This window comes from Fukomys damarensis, unplaced genomic scaffold, assembly GCF_012274545.1.
Source record: "Fukomys damarensis isolate Sample0158 unplaced genomic scaffold, DMR_v1.0_HiC HiC_scaffold_32, whole genome shotgun sequence".
Classification (NCBI taxonomy): Eukaryota; Metazoa; Chordata; class Mammalia; order Rodentia; family Bathyergidae; genus Fukomys; species Fukomys damarensis.
This window is the reverse complement of record NW_022900944.1, coordinates 15,246,872-15,253,133: the sequence shown is the minus strand read 5'-3', so window position 1 is coordinate 15,253,133 and position 6,262 is coordinate 15,246,872. Positions and strand designations below refer to the sequence as shown.

General features: G+C 46.6%; 1 protein-coding gene and 1 long non-coding RNA gene across 4 annotated transcripts in view; one reads left to right on the top strand and one right to left on the bottom strand.

Annotated features, from left to right (window-relative positions):
* Positions 1 to 330: 330 nt before the first annotated feature.
* Positions 331 to 6,164, bottom strand: LOC104865657. Of its 2 annotated transcripts, none has more exons than XR_781231.1 (5): positions 6,094 to 6,164; positions 5,564 to 5,609; positions 4,680 to 4,948; positions 4,133 to 4,338; positions 331 to 1,306 (listed from the first exon to the last, which is right to left on the bottom strand). It is a non-coding gene; the product is annotated as an uncharacterized LOC104865657 (long non-coding RNA). The 2 variants fall into 2 exon arrangements; XR_004514922.1 differs by lacking the exon at positions 6,094 to 6,164 and adding an exon at positions 5,889 to 5,966.
* Positions 6,165 to 6,178: 14 nt separating this feature from the next.
* The window catches only part of Cyld (CYLD lysine 63 deubiquitinase), a 60,803-nt gene continuing 60,719 nt past the window's right edge, over positions 6,179 to 6,262 (top strand). For both annotated transcript variants that reach the window (XM_033757755.1, XM_010629257.3), the window contains exon 1: positions 6,179 to 6,229. The gene's annotated coding sequence lies outside the window, so the exon portion shown is untranslated. The remainder of the gene's footprint in view (positions 6,230 to 6,262) is intronic.

Here is a 6,262-nt window from a genome sequence, read left to right as displayed (position 1 = left end):
GGGAAGTTAGTGAGAAGGCTGCCGAGGCACTGTGACAGGGGAGGGGCAGTGGGCCAGCCTCATGTGCTGCCTCTGGAGGTGGAGAGAGGAGGACGGTTTCCAAAGACATTCTGGGGGTGGATTCCCGGGGATTTAGAGATGGATTGGATATGAGGAAAAGGGAAGACTCAAGAATGACTCTCAAATTTCTGACTTGAGTATCTGGGGACTGGGGCCAAGGGGTAGGAAACAAGTGTGGAAGGGAAAAGGACTTCTTTTTTTGCATTGTCAAATTTGAGACACCTAAGTGGAAATGCCGAGTTATGGTGTTACTGTGGGTCATGAGGGTGTGGATGGGTTCCTGGGTTCTCGTGATGAGCAGAGAACCAGACATGGCACACAATGGTAAAGGAAAAGTAGCAAAGTTTTAATCAGGTGACAATACACTCAGCAAGCAGGCTTGAACTAGCATAAAGGAAAATGGCACAACTTGAGCACTTGAAGATTTTGGGTTTAAGAATTTAAAATGTTGGGGTGGGTCTAGGACTCCTCCTATTGGGTCTTCCATAGCATGATTGACAACATGATTGACAAGATTAGCTGTATCTATCACACATGTCCTTTCCCATAATTCACTCGGTTGTCATTGAATGTATGAGATACAGTCCATATGCGTGAACCTTCACTGACCTCCAAGTAAAGAATGACTAAGTCATGCAGGAACACGTGGTAGGCAGGGGTCCTGGTTTGGGGTTTTAGAATTTTCTAGGGCAGGCTCGGGGATCTTTGTTTTTTTTACATCTCCCTCTGAGTAGTAAGCCTAAGGACAAAATTTGACCTGGGACATTGCCCAGGCTCAAATGAGTGGTCCTCTAGCTCCAGTGGTACTATTAATATTAGTGTGAGCCTGGAGTCCACATAGATCACTACCAGAGGTAATGGTGCAGGCATTCTCAGTATCAAAATGGGCATGGGCACCCTGGGCCTGGATGGTGTAACCCAGGGAGAGATTATGGAGAAACAAGAGATGAAGGAGACACTGACATCTTAGTATTTGATTACAGCAGAGTTCAGAGCAGAAGCTTCATAACTTTCAGAAGTCTAGCAGGTACTAGCAAAAGCAATCTGAGCCTATGTAAGTAACCAGGGAATTAGCAGTCTTAATCTCAAGATTCCTGATAGGGAGGTCCGGAAGGCAGTGGCTTATCCAGGAGCAGGTTACAGATTTGTGGCTAAGAATATATAGTTTTTATGTACAGAATAGCAAAGTGTTAGAGCAGGTGAGTTTTCAAAATAGCCTCAGACTTTAATTAAATTCACCATCATCCTGGAAGAAAAAAAAACAACAAAAACCCCAGCATCAATCCAAGTTTTTCTGTGCCTCCCATCTTCTCTGTAGTCCTGAAACAGGACACTGAAAGGAATACACCCACAGAAATGTTACAGTAGAGTCATTTCTCAAGTGGGATGAGCAGAGATCAGAGCCTCATTCCACTATTGTGCCAGTACATCTCCAAACCCTGCTCTCCCCTCAGGTGACTGGTCCAGCCCAGAGTGAAGGACATGGCAATCCTTGAAACACCCTGGAAATGCCTGTGCATGTGGAAATGCATAGCCTTAGGCCCTGGGGAGTAGAGACAGATGAACAGCAGGACATCTAGCACCTTGGGACCCACCTGAACAATTTCTCCTTGGAGAGTAACATTCACAGAGATTATGGCTGCACACACCTGAAATCCCAGCTCTCTGGCTTGTGCTTTTCCAAGATACTCTCCTCCCATTTTAGTTTAAATTTAGTGCCAACCTATCATCACTTCATGAACTGATGATTATCAGTCCAGTATTCTTCACTCACCCTTCTCATCTGCTCTGCTCCCACCTCCAGGAAACAGGGCGCCCCTTTAGGACCCATCCTTGCCTGGATCACTGCAGTATCTCTTGACTGGACTCCCTGCCCTGGACCTGCAGAGTGAGCCTATTGAAACATGAGTCAGATAAGCCACTGCTCTGATATAAACCCTCTAGGGCTTCCTGTTTAGTGCAAGTAAAAGCCAAGGTCTTGTACTGGCTCAGACCATCTTGCATCTTCTCTGGTCTCACTTTTGCAACTGACACCTGCATGCTCTGTGCTCCAGCCGCATCAGCTACTTTGCTACTCCTTGAGGGCCCCAAGCACTTTGCTGCTCCTGGACCTTTGCATTTGCTTCATGTATTTTACAGCCCTATCTCTAGCCACTGGTGTGGCTTGCTTCTTCCTTTCCTTTAGGTCTTCGATCAAATGTTAAATATTGAGCAAATCCTTCCCTTATCCATCCACTATTTTCTCCCCTACTCAGTTTAATAGTGTCTTCTTGGTGTGCAGAACCTGATCTACATTTCTTTCTTCCTTTCTGCTGTAGTTTGGATCTGGAGTATCCCCCAAGGCTCATATACTGGATCTTGGTTGCCAGCCCTGGGTGCTAAGAGGAGGCTGTGAAACCTTTAGATGGTGGAAAGAAGTTAGGTCATTAGGAATGTGCCTTTAAGGGGATATGTGGATATGTGCTCTCCGCTCCAGTTCCTGGCTGCCATGAGGAAAGCAGCTTCCCTTTTCTATGTGTTCCAATCATGATATACTGTGCTACCTCAGGCCAGAGCAACAGGGCCAAGTGATCATGGGCTGCAACCCCTGAAACCATGAGCCAAAAAAACCCTTCTTATGTTGATTTTGTCAGATATTTTGTTGTGCAACTTAAACCTAACTCACTTGCCCTGGAATACTGGTTCAGTCACTGCAGAGTCCTCAGAGTCTACAAGGATGCTTGGCACCATAACAGGTGCTCAGTAAATATTTGTTAACCGAGAATCCATAGTTCCAAAAGGGAGCAGAGAAATGAAGCTAGGGCAGATCATAAGAATGAATTACCTTTCCTTTAACACTTAGTACCTCCTTCTTAAAGGAGAAAAATTTTGCTGGATGTGGTACTGTTCCTATTGTATCAGGTGCCCCAAAATGAAATTCCAAATGTAGCATAAAGGTCTCAGTGATGAGTGTTAAGCCCTTTTACTCTGTGTGTTTTCAAAATCACACAAAGAAATTGTTGCTGATAACAACACATAGCTCAAACAGGAGAGCATGGGTTTATAGTTCAGTTGGATTAGTTTAAAGATGCTTAAAGTAATCCCTTTTTATCTTATCGAAAGGCTTATAGGTGACCAAAGTAAAAACCCCAAAACAAGAATGTTCAGTTGTACTGAGGGTTTCACTCCCTGAGAGATAAGCACATCTCTCATCTGGGAGACTACCAGCTCATCATCTGTTGACCGGGATGCCTTATGGGGTTACTATGGAGAAAGCACTGGTACCCGATCCTTGCCTTCAGGGATGCTGGCCCAAGGTGGCCCCTTGACACTGAGCTGTTCTGAGTGTCTAGCTTCATGGGAATGATAGGAAAAATGCCTGGAACCATGGGAGGCTGGGTGAGGAATGGAGAGTTGCCATCCACTGAGAGGGGAGGGCAGAAGGGTCACGGTGGGAGTGGGGAACATCAGCCCTTCACTTTTGGCTTTGTCCAGTGGAAATGTCAAGCAGGTAGTAAAGTATGAAATAAACAGAATTTGGTGAGGCTGGAAGGAGGAGATAGCCTATGGTAGTAGCTACTGGGAAGGGAGATGGGGTGGGACCTAATTCAGAACCAGGTCTAGTGATACTGAGGTTTCCTTGAGTCTTAACTGTGTTAAAGTCACAGGTTCCTACTAAGATCCAAGGGACATGGCTCAATTCAGCTCAATTCAATTCAATTCAATTCAATTCAATTCAATAGCTTTTTTGTTGGGATCCTGTGCAATAAGGGGGCAAGATAGTTTTACCCTGCTAAAAATCCTTCAAAGAGTTCCACTGCTCTTGGGGAAAGGCCAGCCTGGCCATGGCTCCTAGTGCCCTGTTGCATCACACTGCCCGTGCCCTGCCTTTTTCAAATCCTCCAACATGTCATGCACTTTGCTGTTCCCTTTTCTGGAGTGCTTTCTTGCATCCCCAACTGCCAGCCATCTTTCCCATCTCCTCTTAAAGGTGGTTTCCCACCTCCCATTATGCAAGCTCAGAGATGCTCTTCTGAGCTCACCATGCCTGTAATTAGGAAAGCAATTGTGTGATTAGCTGTTTAAAATTTACCTTTCTTGCTAGAGGCATGGGTGGCATCTCCTTTATCCACTGCTTGGTTTCTTGGTAGTTGCTCAGTAACTCAACCATTAATTGTCTGGCTGCACCCAGGGCCAAACTAGGTATGACAGGCTGAGGGTGTGGGGAGGCAGAGAAGATTGGTGGAGGCTGGAGGCATCTGGAAGCATCCCTGGAAGAGGCTGGGCTGTGGCTGGGCTCTCCATAAAGGGAAGATTTGGAAGGCAAAGAAGATGAGCATTTCCAGTGGAGAATTCATTTAAAGAGGTAGGAAAAGCCCTAGTTTGGAATTAGGAGAATCTATGTCTCAGCCTTTCCCCTGGACCTTTAATCTCCCTTCTGTAAAATGAGAGGCTGGTTGATGAAGCACTGCAAATAATAAATAGTACTGTGACACAACCCTCCTGCCTTGCACATGGCAGGCCTCTCTCTTGCTTATGAGCCTGGATACTTCAGGGGCCAAGGAGAAAAGTGACCCAAAGACATAAAATAGGGAATGGTGAGGATTGTGACAAAAATCGAAAGAAAGCGAAATGCTTACTTTGTGTAAAGGATTCCAAATCTCTCTCCTATCTCTGCTTCTTCTTCTTCCTTGTCCTTAATATATGAGCTGAGCAAAAGCAATCTTCAGATGATGTTTTCTCCCAGACAGCCAGAGTATGATCTCAGAGCCTTAGTCATTGTCGAATCTAGATCTAGAGGGAAGTGGGTTTCCCTAAAGCCACACTGCGAGCCAGGCCAGGTGATTCCCATCATATTGTTTCCTTTGGGAAGATGTTCAGGGAGCCTGAGAAATAGGATCTGGATGGGCTAAGGAAAGACAAGAGTGGATTGAAACTAAGGTTTTCAAAAGATGTCCATTTAATTTTCAGATTATAGCAAGGGAGAGGGGTGGCCTGTTTAGGACTACTGTTGGTCATCACTCACGTGACTACTTTTCCATACTCATTGGTGTAAATTCCCCAGATCTTCAGAAGCATGTCAATTTCCATTGGCAAAATTTGTGTCATTACACACACACACACACACACACACACACAAAAAAAAAAAAAAACAAAACTCCTCCTCAGTATTAATCACCGTCCCCCATAATTAGTACTTAAAATGTCAAAGGAGAAGGAATTAATTAACGAGAGTACCCAGTGCAGGAACGCATGCTTCAGAGCTCTGGGGCTAATTATAAAAAGCACTTCCTTAAATATTTTGAGCGCTTTTGGGAATCAGAAGCCTCCTGTTCTAATTGAAAGATCCCTAACAACACCTCATGTCCTGGTTGGTGGCCAGGGTTGCAGGGCTGAGTGAGATAGCCCGTAGAAACCCTTTCTTCATCATCCTTAGAAAACCTCCCTCATAACTGGGATAGGCGGCAACAGAGGTTCAGAAACAACGGGGATCCCAGTCCACTTCCGAAGAGAAGAACTTTACCCTCTGCTGATTGTCAGGAACTTGAACGCGGCATTGCACAACGATCCTGTAAGACAGGTTGTACTATTATTATATCCACTTTACAGATGTGGAAATTGAGGCCCCTGCGTGGTTGTGACTTCATCTCAAGCGGCAACTTATTGAGAGAGCAAAAGGTTCCATCTTAGGTGTGATTCTTAAGCTTTGCTCTTTCTTGAAATCCTGGAAAACTATTACCAGCTCTTGCCTGGACTTCCCACCACAGTTTTGACAGCTAAGGGTAGAGCCAGGACTCCGGCATTGGAGGAGGAGCTAGGAGAGCCCCGCCCCGCCCCGGCTCCCATACCAGCCAATGCTAATGCGTCTTCCCAGGCTTTGGTCCAATCAGCCAGGGTTCCCCGACCCCATCCCGCTTCTCCGCTCCTCCCCTCTGCTTTTTCCCTTAGGCTCCACCGAGCTTGACGGAGCGGAAAGTCCCTTCAGCCGCCGCTCCGGCAGCTATTGGAGGAAGATCACATAGAGACCCAATCAGGATACGCACAGGAACCTACCTCGGACTGCGATTGGTTAGTTTGGCGATTGGCTCCTCCGCCTCTGTGCCCTCCCTCTCCCCGGCGGCTCGGAGGCGGGGCAGGTGGGGGCGGGCCCAGGTAGCAGGTTCGGCTGCGCGGGGTCCGCGCGTCGGAGGTAAATAACTAGGTCGGTGGGTGTGGGGTGTCG